At 50.4% G+C, this 23,115-nt stretch overlaps 1 protein-coding gene and 1 long non-coding RNA gene across 3 annotated transcripts in view; one reads left to right on the top strand and one right to left on the bottom strand.

Moving 5' to 3' along the window:
- The window catches only part of LOC140421804 (uncharacterized), a 314,633-nt gene that overhangs the window by 157,522 nt on the left and 133,996 nt on the right, over positions 1 to 23,115 (top strand). The gene's annotated exons all lie outside the window — the stretch shown is intronic.
- On the bottom strand, positions 16,854 to 23,013 carry LOC140419695 (uncharacterized). 2 transcript variants are annotated; one of them, XR_011945984.1, is made up of 3 exons: positions 22,780 to 23,013; positions 19,760 to 20,160; positions 16,854 to 18,052 (listed from the first exon to the last, which is right to left on the bottom strand). It is a non-coding gene; the product is annotated as an uncharacterized lncRNA (long non-coding RNA). The 2 variants fall into 2 exon arrangements; XR_011945983.1 differs by lacking the exon at positions 22,780 to 23,013 and adding an exon at positions 22,135 to 22,362.

Raw genomic sequence — 23,115 nt, 5'->3', positions numbered from 1 at the left:
TCAATTTATAAACTGAGGTATTAAATTTAAAATAAAAAGAATTGTTTTTCAATTAATGCATTCATTTTCCGAACACCTCTGGGGAGTGGGACTGGATAATGTTCACTGTTCTATATTATTCTATTTTGTAGGATTATGATATATGCCCTTCCCCTCCATTCTGTGATATATAAATGGTGAATCATTCGATCTACATTGCTCCAAGCAGAAGGAACAGGTTCAAGGAACAGTTACTACGTGTCCTTGACATGTATGTCCCTGTCAGGCAGGGAAGAGGTGGTCGAGTGAGGGAACCATGGTTGACAAGAGAGGCTGAATGTCTTGTTAAGAGGAAAAAGGAGACTTATGTAAGGCTGAGGAAACCAGGTTCAGACAGGGCATTGGAGGGATACAAGATAGCCAGGAGGGAACTGAAGAAAGAGATTAGGAGAGCTAAGAGAGGGCATGAACAATCTTTGGCGGGTAGGATCAAGGAAAACCCCAAGGCCTTTTACACATATGTGAGAAATATGAGAATGACTAGAGCGAGGGTAGATCAAGGACAGTAGCGGGAGATTGTGTATTGAGTCTGAAGAGATAGGAGAGGTCTTGAACAAGTACTTTTCTTCTGTATTTACAAATGAGAGGGGCGATATTGTTGGAGAGGACAGTGTGAAACAGATTGGTAAGCTCGAGGAAATACTTGTTAGGAAGGAAGATGTGTTGGGCATTTTGAAAAACTTGAGGATAGACAAGTCCCCTGGGCCTGACGGGATATATCCAAGGATTCTATGGGAAGCAAGAGATGAAATTGCAGAGCCGTTGGCAACGATCTTTTCGTCCTCACTGTCAACAGGGGTGGTACCAGGGGATTGGAGTGTGGCGAATGTCGTGCCCCTGTTCAAAAAAGGGACTAGGGATAACTCTGGGAATTACAGGCCAGTTAGTCTTACTTCGGTGGTAGGCAAAGTAATGGAAAGGGTACTGAAGGATAGGATTTCTGAGCATCTGGAAATACACTGCTTGATTAGGGATAGTCAGCACGGATTTGTGAGGGGTAGGTCTTGCCTTACAAGTCTTATTGAATTCTTTGAGGAGGTGACCAAGCATGTGGATGAAGGTAAAGCAGTGGATGTAGTGTACATGGATTTTAGTAAGGCATTTGATAAGGTTCCCCATGGTAGGCTTCTGCAGAAAGTAAGGAGGCATGCGATAGTGGGAAATTTGGCCAGTTGGATAACGAACTGGCTAACCGATAGAAGTCAGAGAGTGGTGGTGGATGGCAAATATTCAGCCTGGATCCCAGTTACCAGTGGCGTACCGCAGGGATCAGTTCTGGGTCCTCTGCTGTTTGTGATTTTCATTAATGACTTTTTTGTAAGGGCCCCGAAGAATCCAGCACGAGTTTTAAGGATACAAAATAATAAAGTTTTACTATAACAATATATACATAGCAGTAACTTCCCTTGCTACCTTCTCCTTCCTCTTGGTTCCTGGACTGGCCAGCTTATTTATAGTAGGAGTTTCTCCGCCCCCCTCATTGGGGAAGTTCATACTCCCATAGGATTGTGGGATAGTAATTAGTCCCCAGCCAATTGTCAGTAGGCAGGTTATAACATCCCTCCCCCCCAAAGTCCAAGGAATCCACCGTAGGCCCTGGCGAAGGAAGGCGTCAAACTCGTTTGGCCGCAGGCAGGACGCCATTTGCACGTGGCGCTGGATCAGGCGGCGTATAACGAGACGGAGACCGGCGCTTCCGTGATGAACGGCGCGGTTGTACATCCACGGCCTGTGGACCCGAGGATTCCCCCTCTGATTCATCCTGTGTCTCCATCTCGGAGTCAGAGTCTGCTGCCTCCGTCATGTCAGCGTCTCTGTCCCCATTCGGTCCCGTCATGACCTGCGCAGGCTTTGAGTGAGGCACCAGTGGAAGATTTGGAGGACTACCTTCCCTTGTTTCTGGTCTTTGCCGCTGTTGAACTGAGCTCCGGGGGCGGGGAATCTTTTGCGGGGATGATCTTCTGGACCGGACGTGGTCTACATGTTTTCGCTGGAGACGACCCTGGGCTTGCACTTGGTACGATATAGGGCCCGTTTGGCGAAAGGTTACCCCAGGAACCCATTGGGCACCACCAGCAAAATTCCGCACGAATACTGGGTCACCGGGCGCAAACTGCCGAATCGGACGATGCTGAGACAATCCCGGTCCCTGCCGTTCTTGTGTGCGGCGTACTTTTGCGCCAATGTCCGGGAAGACCATACTAAGGCGGGTGCGAAGTCTCCGGCCCATTAGGAGTTCTGCGGGAGCTACCCCAGTCACTGTATGGGGGGGGTGGTCCTGTACGTAAACAAAAACCGAGCCAGTCTCGTGTCCACTGATCCGGAAGACTGCTTCTTTAGGCCTCTTTTGAATGTTTGCACTGCACGCTCTGCCAACCCATTTGAAGCCGGGTGGTAAGGGGCAGTGCGGATATGGCGGATGCCGTTCATCTTTGTAAACCTAGCAAACTCCTCACTCGTGAATGGAGTGCCATTATCCGTGACCAGCACCTCGGGGAGGCCATGCGTGCTAAATGATAAACGCATTTTTTCAATTGTTGCGCAGGACGTTGTCCCCTGCATCTTATGCACCTCCAGCCATTTGGACTGGGCGTCAATTAGTAGAAGGAACATGGATCCCTGAAAAGGGCCTGCGAAATCTGCATGTAAGTGTGCCCAAGGCCGCCCTGGCCATTCCCAGTGATGTAGGGGCGCGGCCGGCGGAAGCTTCTGATGCTCCTGGCAAATGGAGCAGTTTTGGGCCACCTTCTCAATGTCGGTGTCGAGGCCTGGCCACCAGACATAACTCCGGGCCAACATTTTCATCTTGGTCACGCCCGGATGCCCATTGTGCAAGTCTGATAATATCAGCTCCTGGCCTTTTTCCGGGACAACCACACGCGTCCCCCACAAGAGGATGCCGTCTTCCACGCTGAACTCTGACAGCTTGGAGGAAAATGCCCGTAACTCGCCTGGGAGCTGTCTATGCTGCCCACCATACAGGACTATGTGTCGAACCTTTGACAGGACTGGCTCCGTCTGGGTCCACTCACGGATCTGTGATGCCGTGACAGGCAAGGCGTCCATAAAATTTAGGGTTGCGACCACCTCACCGGTCGTGGGGGTCGACATGGGGCCGGTCGATAAAGGCAATCGGCTCAGTGCGTCGGCATTTGCTATCTGCGTACCTGGTTTGTGCTCCAGAGAATACTCATATGCAGCAAGCAACAAAGCCCAGCGCTGGATCCGTGCAGAAGCAATGGGTGGTATCGGCTTATCCTCTCTGAAGAGTCCCAGCAGGGGCTTATGATCAGTCACGATAGTGAAATGGCGGCCGTACTCATACTGGTGAAAGCGTTTCACCGCGAAAACCACTGCCAGGCCCTCCTTCTCGATCTGCGCGTACTTCTTCTCCGCTGCAGTCAATGTGCGGGAGGCGAAAGCTATCGGTCGCTCGGCCCCGTTCTCCATCTTGTGGGACAGGACAGCCCCAATACCATACGGGGATGCATCACATGTGACGAGCAAAGGCTTTCCCGGATCATAGTGGGTTAGTAACCCAGACGACGACAATTGTTGCTTTACCCGCCGGAAAGCGGTTTCTTGCGGCTGACCCCAAACCCAGGTGTGATTTTTCTTTAGCAGCAGGTGTAAGGGGGCCAGCGTAGTTGCCAGATTGGGGAGGAACTTCCCGTAATAGTTTACAAGACCGAGAAAAGAACGAAGATGCGAAGTGTCAGTCGGGGTGGGGGCATGTTGAATTGCACGCACCTTCTCTGCGGCGGGGTGCAGACCCTCGCGGTCCACTTGATAACCTAGGTAGACTACTTCTTTTGCCTGAAATACGCACTTTGTGTGACGTAAACGGACTCCAGCCTCCGAAAGGCGTTTAAGCACAGCCTCCAGATTTTCCAAATGCTCTTGCTCCGACGTCCCTGTAATCAACACGTCATCTAGGTAGACAGCCACACGTGGTAAACCTCTCAAAATGCCCTCCATAACACGTTGAAAAATTGCGCAGGCAGAGGATACTCCAAAGGGCAACCGTGTATATTCATACAGGCCCCGGTGTGTATTCATCGTTACATATGGTCGGGAGGCAGGGTCCAGCTCCAATTGCAGGTAGGCGTGACTCATATCTAATTTTGTGAATGAGAGTCCGCCTGCAAGTTTCGCGTAGAGATCCTCTATGCGAGGCATTGGGTATCGGTCGAGTCGGGAAACTATTCACTGTAAGTTTATAGTCGCCACACAAGCGAACTGTGGCATCTGGCTTCATTACTGGCACAATTGGTGCTGCCCAGTCAGCAAAACGGACGGGCCTGATAATACCCAAACTCTCCAAACGAGTGAGCTCCCCTTCTACCTTCTCGAGCAAAGCGTAAGGCACTGGGCGCGCCCTGAAATAGCGCGGTGTGGCTCCTGGTTCAACTTGGATACTGGCTACGGCCCCTTTTATTTTCCCCATACCAGGCTGGAATACCTCTGGGTATCGTCCTAGCACCTCAGTCAACCCTCCAGAAACTGTTTGGAGGATGTGCTGCCATTGCAACCGCAAATGGCGCAACCAGTCCCGACCCAACAGGCTGGGCCCATGGCCACGCACTACGATAAGTGGGAAACGCCCCTCCTGGCGTCCATAGACAACAGGGGTCATTGTAGTTCCTGCAATGTCCAGTGGTTCCCCCGTGTAGGTGGCCAACCTGGCCTGTGAGTCAGTTAGTGTAAGGGTCTGTATACCCTGCTTGATGCGGTCGAATGTCCTCTGGGCGATCACGTAGACTGCTGCGCCAGTATCCAACTCCATCTCCAGCGGGTGGCCATTGACCCGTACTGTCACCTTAATGGGGGCCACACGGGGAGCTGCCACACAATGCAGCTGCAGGCAGTCATCCTCCGTCTCCACGTCCTCAGGAGTAGTCGCCGCAGGTTCATCCACATGGAAGGTACGGCCTCTGGGCTGGTCCCAGTTACGGCCCCTGGGCTGGTCCCAGTTTCGGTCAGAACGACGGCGCCTCTGGCATCCCCAGGACCTTGGTGTTGGGTGGAGGTGGTGAGTTTGGGGAGGGTGCTCTTTACAAGAGCCGGTGCAGACTCAAAGGGCCGAATGGCCTCCTTCTGCACTGTAAATTCAATGATAATCTATGATTAATCTTGGACAAAGGTTCGGCACAACATCGTGGGCCGAAGGGCCTGTTCTGTGCTGTATTTTCTATGTTCTATGTTCTATGACACGGGCAGCATGATGGAACAGTGGTTAACAGTTCGGCCTCACAGGAACCCAGGTTTGATTCTGACCTTTGGTGACTGTGTGCAGTTTGCACATTCTCCCCATATCTGGGTGGGTTTTCTCCGGCTACTCCAGTTTCCACCAACAGTCCAAAGATGTGCAGGTTAGGTGGATTAGTCATGCTAAAATTGCCCCTTGGTTCCAAAGTTAGATTGGGAGAATGGACCGAGGTAGGGTGCTCTTTCAGAGGGACGGTGCAGACTGAATTGACCGAATGGCCTCCTTTTGCACTGTAAGAATTCTGTGTCTATCATTTCTATGTCTATGACAGTAAGGTGCAGATGTGCAGTAGGAAGGAATCTGTTGGACATTGGCCTCTCTCCACCTTCCAAACATGTGGGTTTTTTCATACTGCAAAACACCCAGCCAATTGTGAGGTTGCAGAATAATTGTCTTTACTTTATAATTCTATAATCTATCTGTTCTATCACATTGGGGACACTCCCTTAACTTGACCCTTTATTAATAATGTCACTGGGGCATGTAAAATGTGTAGAATTATTGGATTAAATGCTACCAGGAACCCTTGTGTGCTTAACTAACCAGTGAACCTCGAATGTCTTGTCGCACACAGGTAAATTGAGAGGAATGAACGTGTGTGAGAATTATCCATCCTGGCATTCTCAGTGTGAACAGGGCGGGTTGTGTTTGGAGACAGGATGTCCCAGTTCCCCACCCTGGGAGTTTCAGTGTGAACAGGGTGGGATGTGTTTGGAGACAGGATGTCCCAGTTCAAAATCCCGGGATTCTGTGTGAACAGGGTGGGATGTGTTTAGAGACAGGATGTTCCCAGTTCCCTACACTGGGATTCTCAGTGTGAACAGGGTGGGATGTGTTTGGAGACAGGATGTTCCAGTTCTCCACCCTGGGGTTCCCAGTGTGAACAGGGTGGGATGTATTTGGAGACGGGATGTGTTTGGCGACAGGAAGTTCCAGTTCCCCACCCTGGGAGTTTCAGTGTGAACAGGGTGGGAAGTGTTTGGAGACAGGATGTCCCAGTTCCCTACACTGGGATTCTCAGTGTGAACAGGGTGGGATGTGTTTGGAGACAGGATGTTCCAGTTCCCCACCCTGGGAGTTTCAGTGTGAACAGGGTGGGATGTGTTTGGAGACAGGATGTGTTTGGAAACAGGATGTTCCAGTTCTCCACCCTGGGGTTCCCAGTGTGAACAGGGTGGGATGTGTTTGGCGACAGGATGTTCCAGTTCCCCACCCTGGGGTTCTCAGTGTGAACAGGGTGGGATGTGTTTGGCGACAGGATGTTCCAGTTCCCCACCCTGGGGTTCTCAGTGTGAACAGGGTGGGATGTGTTTGGAGACAGGATGTTCCCAGTTCCCTACTATGGGATTCTCAGTGTGAACAGGGTGGGATGTGTTTGGAGACAGGATGTGTTTGGAGACAGGATGTTCCCAGTTCCCTACTCTGGGATTCTCAGTGTGAACAGGGTGGGATGTGTTTGGAGACAGGATGTCCCAGTTCCCCACACTGGGGTTCTCAGTGTGAACAGGGTGGGATGTGTTTGGAGACAGGATGTGTTTGGAGACAGGATGTTCCAGTTCCCCACCCTGGGAGTTTCAGTGTGAACAGGGTGGGATGTATTTGGAGACAGGATGTGTTTGGCGACAGGAAGTTCCAGTTCCCCACCCTGGGAGTTTCAGTGTGAACAGGGTGGGATGTGTTTGGAGACAGGATGTCCCAGTTCCCTACACTGGGATTCTCAGTGTGAACAGGGTGGGATGTTTGGAGACAGGATGTGTTTGGAGACAGGATGTTCCAGTTCCCCACCCTGGGAGTTTCAGTGTGAACAGGGTGGGATGTGTTTGGAGACAGGATGTGTTTGGAGACAGGATGTTCCAGTTCCCCACCCTGGGATTCTCAGTGTGAACAGGGTGGGATGTGTTTGGAGACAGGATGTGTTTGGAGACAAGATGTTCCCAGTTCCCTACTCTGGGATTCTCAGTGTGAACAGGGTGGGATGTGCTTGGAGACAGGAAGTTCCAGTTCCCCACCCTGGGGTTCTCAGTGTGAACAGGGTGGGATGTGTTTGGCGACAGGATGTTCCAGTTCCCCACCCTGGGAGTTTCAGTGTGAACAGGGTGGGATGTGTTTGGAGACAGGATGTGTTTGGAGACAGGATGTTCCAGTTCTCCACCCTGGGGTTCCCAGTGTGAACAGGGTGGGATGTGTTTGGAGACAGGAAGTGTTTGGAGACAGGATGTTCCAGTTCCCCACCCTGGGGTTCTCAGTGTGAACAGGGTGGGATGTGTTTGGAGACAGGAAGTGTTTGGAGACAGGATGTTCCAGTTCCCCACCCTGGGAGTTTCAGTGTGAACAGGGTGGGATGTGTTTGGAGACAGGAAGTTCCAGTTCCCCACCCTGGGGTTCTCAGTGTGAACAGGGTGGGATGTGTTTGGAGACAGGAAGTTCCAGTTCCCCACCCTGGGGGTCTCAGTGTGAACAGGGTGGGATGTGTTTGGCGACAGGAAGTTCCAGTTCCCCACCCTGGGGTTCTCAGTGTGAACAGGGTGGGATGTGTTTGGAGACAGGATGTTCCCAGTTCCCTACTCTGGGATTCTCAGTGTGAACAGGGTGGGATGTGTTTGGCGACAGGATGTTCCAGTTCCCCACCCTGGGAGTTTCAGTGTGAACAGGGTGGGATGTGTTTGGAGACAGGAAGTGTTTGGAGACAGGATGTTCCAGTTCCCCACCCTGGGGTTCTCAGTGTGAACAGGGTGGGATGTGTTTGGAGACAGGAAGTGTTTGGAGACAGGATGTTCCAGTTCCCCACCCTGGGAGTTTCAGTGTGAACAGGGTGGGATGTGTTTGGCGACAGGAAGTTCCAGTTCCCCACCCTGGGGTTCTCAGTGTGAACAGGGTGGGATGTGTTTGGAGACAGGATGTTCCCAGTTCCCCAACCTGGGGTTCTCAGTGTGAACAGGGTGGGATGTGTTTGGCGACAGGATGTTCCAGTTCCCCACCCTGGGGTTCTCAGTGTGAACAGGGTGGGATGTGTTTGGCGACAGGATGTTCCAGTTCCCCACCCTGGGAGTTTCAGTGTGAACAGGGTGGGATGTGTTTGGAGACAGGATGTGTTTGGAGACAGGATGTCCCAGTTCCCTACTCTGGGATTCTCAGTGTGAACAGGGTGGGATGTTTGGAGACAGGATGTGTTTGGAGACAGGATGTTCCAGTTCTCCACCCTGGGGTTCTCAGTGTGAACAGGGTGGGATGTGTTTGGCGACAGGATGTTCCAGTTCCCCACCCTGGGAGTTTCAGTGTGAACAGGGTGGGATGTGTTTGGAGACAGGAAGTGTTTGGAGACAGGATGTTCCAGTTCCCCACCCTGGGGTTCTCAGTGTGAACAGGGTGGGATGTGTTTGGAGACAGGATGTGTTTGGAGACATGATGTTCCCAGTTCCCTACTCTGGGATTCTCAGTGTGAACAGGGTGGGATGTGTTTGGCGACAGGATGTTCCAGTTCCCCACCCTGGGAGTTTCAGTGTGAACAGGGTGGGATGTGTTTGGAGACAGGATGTGTTTGGAGACAGGATGTTCCAGTTCCCCACCCTGGGGTTCTCAGTGTGAACAGGTTGGGATGTGTTTGGAGACAGGAAGTGTTTGGAGACAGGATGTTCCAGTTCCCCACCCTGGGAGTTTCAGTGTGAACAGGGTGGGATGTGTTTGGCGACAGGAAGTTCCAGTTCCCCACCCTGGGGTTCTCAGTGTGAACAGGGTGGGATGTGTTTGGAGACAGGATGTTCCCAGTTCCCCAACCTGGGGTTCTCAGTGTGAACAGGGTGGGATGTGTTTGGCGACAGGATGTTCCAGTTCCCCACCCTGGGAGTTTCAGTGTGAACAGGGTGGGATGTGTTTGGAGACAGGATGTGTTTGGAGACAGGATGTCCCAGTTCCCTACTCTGGGATTCTCAGTGTGAACAGGGTGGGATGTTTGGAGACAGGATGTGTTTGGAGACAGGATGTTCCAGTTCTCCACCCTGGGGTTCTCAGTGTGAACAGGGTGGGATGTGTTTGGCGACAGGATGTTCCAGTTCCCCACCCTGGGAGTTTCAGTGTGAACAGGGTGGGATGTGTTTGGAGACAGGAAGTGTTTGGAGACAGGATGTTCCAGTTCCCCACCCTGGGGTTCTCAGTGTGAACAGGGTGGGATGTGTTTGGAGACAGGATGTGTTTGGAGACATGATGTTCCCAGTTCCCTACTCTGGGATTCTCAGTGTGAACAGGGTGGGATGTGTTTGGCGACAGGATGTTCCAGTTCCCCACCCTGGGAGTTTCAGTGTGAACAGGGTGGGATGTGTTTGGAGACAGGATGTGTTTGGAGACAGGATGTTCCAGTTCTCCACCCTGGGGTTCCCAGTGTGAACAGGGTGGGATGTGTTTGGAGACAGGAAGTGTTTGGAGACAGGATGTTCCCAGTTCCCTACTCTGGGATTCTCAGTGTGAACAGGGTGGGATGTGTTTGGAGACAGGAAGTTCCAGTTCCCCACCCTGGGTTTCTCAGTGTGAACAGGGTGGGATGTGTTTGGCGACAGGATGTTCCAGTTCCCCACCCTGGGGTTCTCAGTGTGAACAGGGTGGGATGTGTTTGGCGACAGGATGTTCCCAGTTCCCTACTCTGGGATTCTCAGTGTGAACAGGGTGGGATGTGTTTGGAGACAGGAAGTTCCAGTTCCCCACCCTGGGGTTCTCAGTGTGAACAGGGTGGGATGTGTTTGGCGACAGGATGTTCCAGTTCCCCACCCTGGGGTTCTCAGTGTGAACAGGGTGGGATGTGTTTGGAGACAGGATGTTCCAGTTCCCCACCCTGGGAGTTTCAGTGTGAACAGGGTGGGATGTGTTTGGAGACAGGATGTGTTTGGAGACAGGATGTTCCCAGTTCCCTACTCTGGGATTCTCAGTGTGAACAGGGTGGGATGTGTTTGGAGACAGGAAGTTCCAGTTCCCCACCCTGGGGTTCTCAGTGTGAACAGGGTGGGATGTGTTTGGCGACAGGATGTTCCAGTTCCCCACCCTGGGAGTTTCAGTGTGAACAGGGTGGGATGTGTTTGGAGACAGGATGTGTTTGGAGACAGGATGTTCCAGTTCTCCACCCTGGGGTTCCCAGTGTGAACAGGGTGGGATGTGTTTGGAGACAGGAAGTGTTTGGAGACAGAATGTTCCAGTTCCCCACCCTGGGGTTCTCAGTGTGAACAGGGTGGGATGTGTTTGGAGACAGGATGTGTTTGGAGACAGGATGTTCCAGTTCCCCACCCTGGGATTCTCAGTGTGAACAGGGTGGGATGTGTTTGGAGACAGGAACTGTTTGGAGACAGAATGTTCCAGTTCCCCACCCTGGGGTTCTCAGTGTGAACAGGGTGGGATGTGTTTGGCGACAGGATGTTCCAGTTCCCCACCCTGGGAGTTTCAGTGTGAACAGGGTGGGATGTGTTTGGAGACAGGATGTTCCAGTTCTCCACCCTGGGGTTCCCAGTGTGAACAGGGTGGGATGTGTTTGGAGACAGGAAGTGTTTGGAGACAGGATGTTCCAGTTCCCCACCCTGGGGTTCTCAGTGTGAACAGGGTGGGATGTGTTTGGAGACAGGATGTGTTTGGAGACAGGATGTTCCAGTTCCCCACCCTGGGAGTTTCAGTGTGAACAGGGTGGGATGTGTTTGGAGACAGGATGTGTTTGGAGACAGGATGTTCCAGTTCCCCACCCTGGGAGTTTCAGTGTGAACAGGGTGGGATGTGTTTGGAGACAGGAAGTTCCAGTTCCCCACCCTGGGGTTCTCAGTGTGAACAGGGTGGGATGTGTTTGGCGACAGGAAGTTCCAGTTCCCCACCCTGGGGTTCTCAGTGTGAACAGGGTGGGATGTGTTTGGAGACAGGATGTTCCCAGTTCCCTACTCTGGGATTCTCAGTGTGAACAGGGTGGGATGTGTTTGGCGACAGGATGTTCCAGTTCCCCACCCTGGGAGTTTCAGTGTGAACAGGGTGGGATGTGTTTGGAGACAGGAAGTGTTTGGAGACAGGATGTTCCAGTTCCCCACCCTGGGGTTCTCAGTGTGAACAGGGTGGGATGTGTTTGGAGACAGGAAGTGTTTGGAGACAGGATGTTCCAGTTCCCCACCCTGGGAGTTTCAGTGTGAACAGAGTGGGATGTGTTTGGCGACAGGAAGTTCCAGTTCCCCACCCTGGGGTTCTCAGTGTGAACAGGGTGGGATGTGTTTGGAGACAGGATGTTCCCAGTTCCCCAACCTGGGGTTCTCAGTGTGAACAGGGTGGGATGTGTTTGGCGACAGGATGTTCCAGTTCCCCACCCTGGGATTCTCAGTGTGAACAGGGTGGGATGTGTTTGGCGACAGGATGTTCCAGTTCCCCACCCTGGGAGTTTCAGTGTGAACAGGGTGGGATGTGTTTGGAGACAGGAAGTGTTTGGAGACAGGATGTTCCAGTTCCCCACCCTGGGGTTCTCAGTGTGAACAGGGTGGGATGTGTTTGGAGACAGGATGTTCCAGTTCCCTACTCTGGGATTCTCAGTGTGAACAGGGTGGGATGTGTTTGGCGACAGGATGTTCCAGTTCCCCACCCTGGGAGTTTCAGTGTGAACAGGGTGGGATGTGTTTGGAGACAGGATGTGTTTGGAGACAGGATGTTCCAGTTCTCCACCCTGGGGTTCCCAGTGTGAACAGGGTGGGATGTGTTTGGAGACAGGAAGTGTTTGGAGACAGGATGTTCCCAGTTCCCTACTCTGGGATTCTCAGTGTGAACAGGGTGGGATGTGTTTGGAGACAGGAAGTTCCAGTTCCCCACCCTGGGGTTCTCAGTGTGAACAGGGTGGGATGTGTTTGGCGACAGGATGTTCCAGTTCCCCACCCTGGGGTTCTCAGTGTGAACAGGGTGGGATGTGTTTGGCGACAGGATGTTCCAGTTCCCCACCCTGGGAGTTTCAGTGTGAACAGGGTGGGATGTGTTTGGAGACAGGATGTGTTTGGAGACAAGATGTTCCAGTTCTCCACCCTGGGGTTCACAGTGTGAACAGGGTGGGATGTGTTTGGAGACAGGAAGTGTTTGGAGACAGGATGTTCCAGTTCCCCACCCTGGGGTTCTCAGTGTGAACAGGGTGGGATGTGTTTGGAGACAGGATGTGTTTGGAGACAGGATGTTCCAGTTCCCCACCCTGGGAGTTTCAGTGTGAACAGGGTGGGATGTGTTTGGAGACAGGATGTTCCCAGTTCCCTACTCTGGGATTCTCAGTGTGAACAGGGTGGGATGTGTTTGGCGACAGGATGTTCCAGTTCCCCACCCTGGGAGTTTCAGTGTGAACAGGGTGGGATGTGTTTGGAGACAGGATGTGTTTGGAGACAGGATGTTCCCAGTTCCCTACTCTGGGATTCTCAGTGTGAACAGGGTGGGATGTTTGGAGACAGGATGTGTTTGGAGACAGGATGTTCCAGTTCTCCACCCTGGGAGTTTCAGTGTGAACAGGGTGGGATGTGTTTGGAGACAGGAAGTGTTTGGAGACAGGATGTTCCAGTTCCCCACCCTGGGGTTCTCAGTGTGAACAGGGTGGGATGTGTTTGGAGACAGGATGTGTTTGGAGACAGGAAGTTCCAGTTCCCCACCCTGGGGTTCTCAGTGTGAACAGGGTGGGATGTGTTTGGAGACAGGAAGTTCCAGTTCCCCACCCTGGGGTTCTCAGTGTGAACAGGGTGGGATGTGTTTGGAGACAGGAAGTGTTTGGAGACAGGATGTTCCAGTTCCCCACCCTGGGGTTCTCAGTGTGAACAGGGTGGGATGTGTTTGGAGACAGGATGTGTTTGGAGACAGGATGTTCCAGTTCCCCACCCTGGGAGTTTCAGTGTGAACAGGGTGGGATGTGTTTGGAGACAGGATGTTCCCAGTTCCCTACTCTGGGATTCTCAGTGTGAACAGGGTGGGATGTGTTTGGCGACAGGATGTTCCAGTTCCCCACCCTGGGAGTTTCAGTGTGAACAGGGTGGGATGTGTTTGGAGACAGGATGTGTTTGGAGACAGGATGTTCCCAGTTCCCTACTCTGGGATTCTCAGTGTGAACAGGGTGGGATGTTTGGAGACAGGATGTGTTTGGAGACAGGATGTTCCAGTTCTCCACCCTGGGAGTTTCAGTGTGAACAGGGTGGGATGTGTTTGGAGACAGGAAGTGTTTGGAGACAGGATGTTCCAGTTCCCCACCCTGGGGTTCTCAGTGTGAACAGGGTGGGATGTGTTTGGAGACAGGATGTGTTTGGAGACAGGAAGTTCCAGTTCCCCACCCTGGGGTTCTCAGTGTGAACAGGGTGGGATGTGTTTGGAGACAGGAAGTTCCAGTTCCCCACCCTGGGGTTCTCAGTGTGAACAGGGTGGGATGTGTTTGGAGACAGGATGTGTTTGGAGACAGGATGTTCCAGTTCTCCACCCTGGGGTTCCCAGTGTGAACAGGGTGGGATGTGTTTGGAGACAGGAAGTGTTTGGAGACAGGATGTTCCAGTTCCCCACCCTGGGAGTTTCAGTGTGGGATGTGTTTGGAGACAGGAAGTTCCAGTTCCCCACCCTGGGGTTCTCAGTGTGAACAGGGTGGGATGTGTTTGGAGACAGGGTGTTCCCAGTTCCCTACTCTGGGATTCTCAGTGTGAACAGGGTGGGATGTGTTTGGCGACAGGATGTTCCAGTTCCCCACCCTGGGGTTCTCAGTGTGAACAGGGTGGGATGTGTTTGGCAACAGGATGTTCCAGTTCCCCACCCTGGGAGTTTCAGTGTGAACAGGGTGGGATGTGTTTGGAGACAGGATGTGTTTGGAGACAGGATGTTCCCAGTTCCCTACTCTGGGATTCTCAGTGTGAACAGGGTGGGATGTTTGGAGACAGGATGTGTTTGGAGACAGGATGTTCCAGTTCCCCACCCTGGGAGTTTCAGTGTGAACAGGGTGGGATGTGTTTGGAGACAGGATGTGTTTGGAGACAGGATGTTCCCAGTTCCCTACTCTGGGATTCTCAGTGTGAACAGGGTGGGATGTGTTTGGAGACAGGATGTGTTTGGAGACAGGATGTTCCCAGTTCCCTACTCTGGGATTCTCAGTGTGAACAGGGTGGGATGTTTGGAGACAGGATGTGTTTGGAGACAGGATGTTCCAGTTCTCCACCCTGGGGTTCCCAGTGTGAACAGGGTGGGATGTTTGGAGACAGGATGTGTTTGGAGACAGGATGTTCCAGTTCTCCACCCTGGGGTTCCCAGTGTGAACAGGGTGGGATGTTTGGAGACAGGATGTTCCAGTTCTCCACCTTTTAAAAGGATGAGAGAACCAGCTCCATTGAATGGCGATGCTTTATGATATCATTCCATTGTCTGGTTAATGCCCTCCCAAAATCCAGCTTTTTAGTGCTGGGAGTGTTTGATGGGGCAGGGCAGAGGGAATTTTACCCTTATCAAAACTGCATTACCTACTCTCTGGCACTGTTTGATGGGGCATGTAGTGGGAGTTTTCCTTTGTACCTAGCCTGGGCTGTACTTGTCCTGTGAGTTTGTGATGGGATGAGAACTTTGTTCTGTACCTTAGAAAACTTAGAGGGAGACTTGCACTGTTCCTGACAAGTGTACCTGCCCCAAGTGACTTCCACTTCAGAAGAGGTGCATTAAATTTACTCAGAAGGCAGGGGTGAAATGAATGAAAAGAAAATCGCTTATTGTCACAAGTAGGCTTCAAATGAAGTTACTTGAAAAGCCCCTAGTGGGCCACCTTCTTGAACCTCTTCAGTCCATGTGGTGTAGGTCTACCCACAGCGCTGTTAGGAAGGATATTGATGCAGTGACAGAACAGCAATATGTTTCCAAGTCAGGATGGCGTGGCTTGGAGGGGAACTTCCAGGAGGTGATGTTCCCATGTATCTGCTGCCCTTGTCCTTCTCGATGTAGTCTGCATGGGAAGAGATTCACTCAGTAACTTATCTGCTTCGTGGGTGAGAACTTTGGTGATATTAGATCCATTGCTTTTCAGAAATCCTGGACTTCATTTCAAATTGTAACAGATTGTTTCCCCCTAACAGGTTCAATATACATTGTGGTTTTACAAAATTCTCTGTATCCAGACTCCATTAAACACGCTCAGAAAGTAGGAAACAATGGGCTGTTGATTTAATGTTTATTCGTTAACGTTTTGTTCTCACTGGAACGACGGAGGTTGAGGGGCGACCTGATAGAGGTCTACAAAATTATATGGGGCATAGACAGAGTGGATAGTCAGAGGCTTTTCCCCAGGGTAGAGGGGTCAGTTACTAGGGGGCATAGGTTTAAGGTACGAGGGGCAAGGTTTAGCGGAGATGTACAAGGCAAGTTTTTTACACAGAAGGTAGTCGGTGACTGGAACTCGCTGCCGGAGGAGGTGGTGGAAGCAGGGACGATAGTGACATTTAAGGGGCATCTTGACAAATACATGAATAGGATGGGAATAGAGGGATATGGACCCAGGAAGTGCAGAAGATTTTAGTTTAGACGGGCAGCATGGTAGGCGCAGGCTTGGAGCGCTGAAGGGCCTGTTCCTGTGCTGTACTTTTCTTTGTTCTTTGTATTACATAAGTGACTGCCAACTGAGACCATGAGATTATTGGATACTCAAAGGAGGAGACATTAGAAAGAGCTGTGAGTGTAATCAGCACATTGTTAGAATCTGGTTTGTCTGCTCAAAGCTAGACCAGGTCAGAAGCCCCAGGCTATTATGTACTGAACCATTTTGGTTTTAGTAATGTCTTGCTAACCTGATGATAAATTCCAACACATACGCAGATCCTCTTGCAATGAAGTTCAACAGACCATTTGCCTTCCTGATCACTTGCTACAACTGATTTTGGTGACTCATGAACAAGGATACCCAGATCCCTCTGGATATCAGCACTTCCCAATCTCTCACCATTTAAGAAATATTCTACATCACCGTTCCTCCTACCAAAGAGGATAACTTCAAATGTTTTCTATATTATCATCCATCTGCCACGTTCTTGCCTATTCATTAGCCTGTCTAAATCATCTTGAATCCTCTTTTCATCCTCCTCACAACATGCATTCTCACCTAGTTTTGAGTCATCAGCAAACATGGAAATATTGCATTTTGTCCCCACACCCAAATCATAGATATAGATTGTGAATAGCTGGAGCCCGAGTACTGATCCTTATCATACCTCACTATTCAGTCTGCCAACCTGAAAATGATCCATTTATTCCTACTCTCTGTTTTCTGTGAATCCTCAATCCGTGCCATTATACTCCCCCCCCCCCCCCCCCACTCTTATGTTTACTAACCTCTGTGGGAGTTTATCAAAAGTCTTCTGAAGATCCAAATGCACCACATCTATTGGTTCCCCTTCTCTATTCTGTAGTAATATTCTTAAAGAAAACTCCGAGCACTGTTAGGAGGACGCAGGGGGATTCTCACTGCTCTCTGACTAATAGTTTACTCTCAACCAATCTCACTAAAGAATCTCTGGTCATTATCGCATTGCTGTTTTTGGAGGCTTACTATACACAGAGACATCCGAAGTTGTGGAAGGCACTATAATACCGTGTGCGGCATGGTAACACAGTGGTTAGCACTGTTGCTTCACAGCACCAGAGTCCCAGGTTCGATTCCCTGCTTAGGGCACTGTCAGTGCAGAGTTCTCCCTGTGTCTGCGTTGTTTTCCTCCGGGTGCTCCAGTTTTCTCCCACAAATCCAGAAAGACATGCTGTTAGGTAATTTGGACATTCTGAATTCTCCCTCCGTGTACCCAAACAGGCGCTGGAATGTGGCGACGAGGGGACTTCATTGCAGTGTTAATGTCAGCCTACGTGTGACAATAAAGATTATTATTATTATAAATGCAAAGTCTTACAACTGCAACCCGGTTACTATGGCTATCAGCAACAGCATAAACACTCCTCTGATTCATAATGAACAAGCTTTACTCCTGAATCTGATTAACAGCAGCAATAACTGCAGAATTGGAACATTGCAGTCACTTGTGAACTCGCTGGTGTCTCACAAGGTTGGATGATTGGGTAAACCCCCTCCCACACACAGAGCAGGTGAATGGCCTCTCCCCCGTATGAACCTGCTGGTGTCTCAGCAGGATTGATGACTCAGCAAATTCCTTCCCACACACGGAACAGGGGAATGGCCTCTCCCCAGTGTGAACTCGCTGGTGTCTCAGCAGGGCCGATGACTCCGTGAATCTCTTTTCACACACTGAGCAGGTGAATGGTCTCTCTCCAGTGTGGACTCGTTGATGTGACAGCAAGTGAGATGACTGAGTGAATCGCTTTCCGCACTGGGAGCAGTTGAAGGGTTTCGCCCCAGTGTGAACCTGCTGGTGTCGCAACATATTTGAAAATCGAGTGAATCCCTTGTCACAATGTGGGCAGGTGAATGGCCTTGTCCCGGTAGGACTGTATCGATAAATATTCTGATCAGAGGGATAACAACTGAATCCCTTCCCGGCACCCCCACGTTGTCCAAACAGACCTTCCCTTTTTCGGTCACACTTGTGCCTTCCCATATTGGTCGAATGGTTAAATCCAGGTCCACACGCTGAAGACGTGTACAGACTGTCTGCGCTGTGAATGCTGCTCTCCCCTTTCATATGGCCAATGTTACTGAGTCCTGATTAATCAAGTGACTCGGTTAGATTGATGTGGTGCCTGGGAGTCAGAGCTTCCTGTCTGCGAATCCACTCCTTGCTTAATAATTTATATCAGTAATTCCTGCAAAGAAAAAAATGCAGAAATTGAGGGTGGATAGTTTTCTAACTTTACATTATTTTTGAAGCCACGAAACCTGTTCTCCCTTATGTGTTCAAATGAGGTCTCTCGCAACATCTGACCCTTTAAATTGCAACAGCAAAGGGACAGTGACCCTTTAAATATGCCGAGTACATGTCAGAGCCACGCATGCTCAGTCGGTTCAAGTCAAACAGGCCGGCAAAGCGCCTGTGCGTTGGCCAAATCACCAACGGAAAGTGTATGGATTCTATGGATTCTAGTGCCATCATGTCGATGAGAAATAGGAGGGGCCAAGGATAGATCTTTGCAGGACACCATGTTGGAGAGGAGAGGGAGGTTGGAGATGGGATGGCCGTTTGCAAGGAGGTTGGGCATCAAGGATTGTTTACTCAGGAAGGGTGAGGATGGTGTATTTAAAGTGAGAGGGGCAAAACCAGAAAGAGAGAACTGTTAACAATATCAGTTAATGTGGGGAAGTTGGATGGTCAGCGGTTTAGTGAGAATAGGGTCAATGGAGCAGAAGTCAGGTCTCATAAACAAGATGAGATTGAACAGAACATGACAGGAAATCGGAGAGAACCTGGAGATAGATCCGAGTTCACACTCAGACGAGGGGGATTTTAGACACAGTTTGGCCCGGTGGAGCGAGTGGAAGGGAGGGAAGCAGCAGAGGCATCGGAGCAGATTGTCCACTCACTGTAATTACTTGTGAACTTGCTGATGTGCCAGCAGGCTGGATGACTGAGTGAATCTCTTCCCACACTGGGAGCAGGTGAACGGTCTCTCCCCAGTGTGAGTTCGCTGGTGTACAGTGAGGTCAGATGATGTCTTGAACCCAGTCCCACAGTAGGATCACCTGAACGGTTTCTCGTCAGTGTGAAGACGCTGATGATACATCAGCTCCCTGGTACTTTTAAATCACTACTCACAGTCTGGGCATTGAAAAGGTTTCTCATCAGTGTGAACACGTTGATGGTGGAGCAGTTCCCGGGAACTTTTATAGCACTTCCCATAGTCTTGGCATTTAAATGGTCTCTTCTCATTGTGAACACTCTGGTGATTCAGCAGAGTGGATAACTGAGTGAATCCCTCCCCACACTCAGAGCAGGTGTAAGGTCTCTCCCCAGTGTGAGTGCGCTGGTGTTCACGGAGCTGAGATGACTGCTTGAACCCAGTCATAGATTATCATAGAATTTACAGTGCAGAAGGAGGCCATTCGGCCCATCGAGTCTGCACCGGCTCTTAGAAAGAGCACCCTACCCAAGGTCAACACCTCCACCCCATCCCCATAACCCAGTAACCCCACCCAACACTAAGGGCAATTTATCATGGCCAATCCACCTAACCTGCACATCTTTGAACAGTGGGAGGAAACCGGAGCACCCGGGAGGAAACCCACGTACACAGGGGGAGGATGTGCAGACTCCGCACAGACAGTGACTCAAGCCAGAATTGAACCTGGGACCCTGGAGCTGTGAAGCAATTGTGCTACCCACAATGCTACCGTGCTGGCCCACAGTGAGAGCACCTGAATGGTCTCTCATTGGTGTGAGCACGTTGATGGAGTATCAGATCCCGGGAACATTTAAAGCACTTCCCACACTCTGGACATTTAAATGGTCTCTCGTCTGTGTGAACTCGCTGGTGCGTCATCAAGTCAGTTGACCGAGCGAATCCTTTCCCACTCACCGAGCAGGTGAATGGTCTCTTCCCACTGTGAATGCGTTGGTGTCTCAGCAGGTTGGACGACTGAGCGAATCCCTTCCCACACACGGAGCAGTTGAATGGTTTCTCCCCGGTGTGCACTCACTGGTGTTGCAGCAGGCTGGATGATCGAGAGAATCTCTTCCCACAATCGGAGCAAGTGAATGACCTCTCCCCAGAGTGTCTGGGATGATGAATTTCCCGTTGAGCTGTGGCTCTGAATCCCCCCTCACATTCCCAGGGTTTCTCCTCACTGTGTACGGAGCTTTTTCCTTCCCTGTTAAAAATTCACCAATATTCAGGTTACGATCAATTTGGTGACGTTGGCTTATCCTGATGTGATGTTTGATCTGAGTTTCCTGACTGCAAAGCCTCCCCTTCTAACTCTGAAATTGATTTAAAACAGAAAAAAGAATAGTGAGAGAGAACCCACAAAAACACAAAGGCAGGTTGTGAAATTGAGCTGAATGAATCTGGTAACTTGTGGGGCCGGCACTGGGAAAAGGTGACCATGAAAACTGTTGAATCGTTTGTGAAAAGTGAAGTAGTTTGTTAATGTCCTTCAGGGAAGGGAACCTGCCACCCGGCCTGAGTCCACACAAGACTTGGGCCTCTGCAAGAACACAAGTAATAGGAGCAGAAGTAGACCATTCGGCCCGTCGAACCTGCTCTGCTATTGAATATAATTATGGCTGATCTCGGTCTTCCATTCACCTTTCCCGCCAACTCCCCATCTCCTTGACTTCCTGAGACCAAAAATCTCACCATCTCAGCCTTAAATATATTCAATGATGGATCATCCACAACCTTCTGGGCTAGATAATTCTATTCATGAAAGAGAGAGAGAAAGTTAAAAAGAAGGAGGGAAAGGGAGAGAGAGCGAGAACAGAGTGGGAGTGACAGGGGGCAATGGAGAGTCATTTTCTCCATTGACACCTGAATCACAATTTGACAGAATCTCTTAAACCCTTAACCTCCACCACCTGGATGGAGCAGGACAGCAGATACCTGATAGAGGTATACAAAATTATGAGGGGCATAGACAGAGTGGATAGTCAGAGGCTTTTCCCCAGGGTAGAGGGGTCAATTGCTAGGGGGCATAGGTTTAAGGTGAGAGGGGCAAGGTTTAGAGTAGATGTACGAGGCAAGTTTTTTACGCAGAGGGTAGTGGGTGCCTGGAACTCGCTACCAGAGGAGGTGGTGGAAGCAGGGACGATAGTGACATTTAAGCGGCATCTTGACAAACACATGAATAGGATGGGAATAGAGGGATACGGACCCAGGAAGTGTAGAAGATTGTAGTTTAGCCGGGCAGCATGGTCGGCACGGGCATGGAGGGCCGAAGGGCCTGTTCCTGTGCTGTACATTTCTTTGTTCTTTGTTTGTTATGTTACCATCACCACCTGCAAGTTCCTTTCCAAGACACACACTGTCCGATCTTGTCTGACATCCAGTGCTGGATGAGCAGAACTTTCCTCCATTTAAATATTGAGAAGACTGAACTCATTCCCTTTCATACCCGCTGCAAACTCCACTCCCTTGTCACCAATTCCAGATGAGCTCTTGACCACATATCCACATCATCACCAAGATTGACAATTTCCACCTCAGTAACACAGCTCGACTCCACCTTAGTCTCTGTTCATCTGCTGCAGAAACCATCATTCATTCTTCTGTTACCTCTCAAACAAATTACTCCAACGCACTCGCAGCCGGACTCCAACATTAAACAACCCCCTCCATCCCATCCCAAACTCTGCTACCCATGTGCTTACTCACACCAGCCCCTGTGCCCACTGATCTGCAAATACTTCCTTTTAAAAGGCACAAAAAGTTTAAATTTCTCATTCTTCTTTTCCTCCATGGTAGTGATCATCCTGATCACTGTAATCTCCTCCACACACACCCCTTTGAGATCGCTGCACTCATTTAATTCCAGCCACTTGAGAATTCCTGATTTTAATCTCTCCACCATTACTGAGTTGCCAAGGCCTCAATTTCTGGAATTTCCTCCTTAAAACTCTCCGACTCACTTTCCTCAGTTAAGATTCTCCTTAAAATCTAATATCTCCTCATGTGGCTCAGTGTCAATTGTTATTTTGTCACGTTTCTCTGAAAGTCTTAAAAGTTATATTCTATTCAAGTCCCAATATAAATTTGAATTATTGTCACTGCCCTGGACATATAATCTGCCCCATAAATAGGAATTTGTAACTCAGAGTGAAGCAGTTTGCTGGACATTCTGTCATGAAGAAACGTTTCAAAAATGTTGCCCCCAACAATGATGGCGACTGAGCCTGCGCTCTGCTGCTCGTGCCCCAATAAAGATGGTGGGTGCGCGTGCGCACCGCTATAAGTACCAAATAAAGATGGCGGCCGCATAGTCTCGTCTGTATCAAAGCTGCAGCCTCCGCTCAGATCCCCAGGCACCGGTAGGTTATTTTTCTGGATTGTCGGGGTAAATAACATGTCTAACGACCCGCCTGATTCATCTCTCCCTCCGTCCCGCCATCACGGATTGTGGATCCGAGAACGAACGGTTTTTCTGCGTCGCCATTAATCACATTGCGCATACTTGACTCAGCCCAGTCCCGCCTGCTCGTTCACGCTGATTGGTTGGACGACCAATCACTCCCGACCGAGCCTCCGGACCCGCCCCCTCTCCTATTGGTCCGGTGCTGCCGTCAATCATTGCCCGAGCATTGTGAGGTGTCAGGTGAGAGGTCAGTGTTGGGGTTTAGAATCCCGAGTGCGGCCCAGAGCCGAATGTGAAACATTGAACATTCCGCACTCTCCCTGTCCCGAGGTAAGTTAGTTATACTGACTGTCCCGCAGCTGCTCCTCCCGGGATTCATGCCAACTCGCCTCCCTGCCGACTAGGCCGTGAATCCCCGAGGTAAATTATTTATACTGACTGTCCCGGAGCTCCTCCTCCCCGGATTCGCACCGACTCTGCTCCCTGCCGACTAGGCCATGAATCCCCGAGGTAAATTATTTATACTGACTGTCCCGGAGCTGCTCCTCCCCGGATTCGCACTAGCTCCGCTCCCTGCCGACTAGACTTTCAGTGAATTCAAATTTTACCTTCTGCGTTGATGAGATTCATACCTGGGTCTCTGGAAAATCATTGGGACAGTAAAAAAATTGTTTTGAACATTTCTCTTCAGTTGATATAAAAATATTGAAAATGGGATAAAGGTTGTTTGGCTGACAGTCAATCCCTGTCCTGTAAGGGAATGAGTCCTTTTGCTTCCCAGTTGGCCGAGGAAGGCAGTGTGTCACAAGGATGGATGTGTTGACCGATTAATGGCTGGAGGATGGGGGCAGGTCATGTGATAAAA

Source organism: Scyliorhinus torazame, chromosome 5, assembly GCF_047496885.1.
Source record: "Scyliorhinus torazame isolate Kashiwa2021f chromosome 5, sScyTor2.1, whole genome shotgun sequence".
Lineage (NCBI taxonomy): Eukaryota > Metazoa > Chordata > Chondrichthyes > Carcharhiniformes > Scyliorhinidae > Scyliorhinus > Scyliorhinus torazame.
Note: the sequence above shows the minus strand (reverse complement) of the source record. Positions and strands in the feature narration are given on the sequence as shown.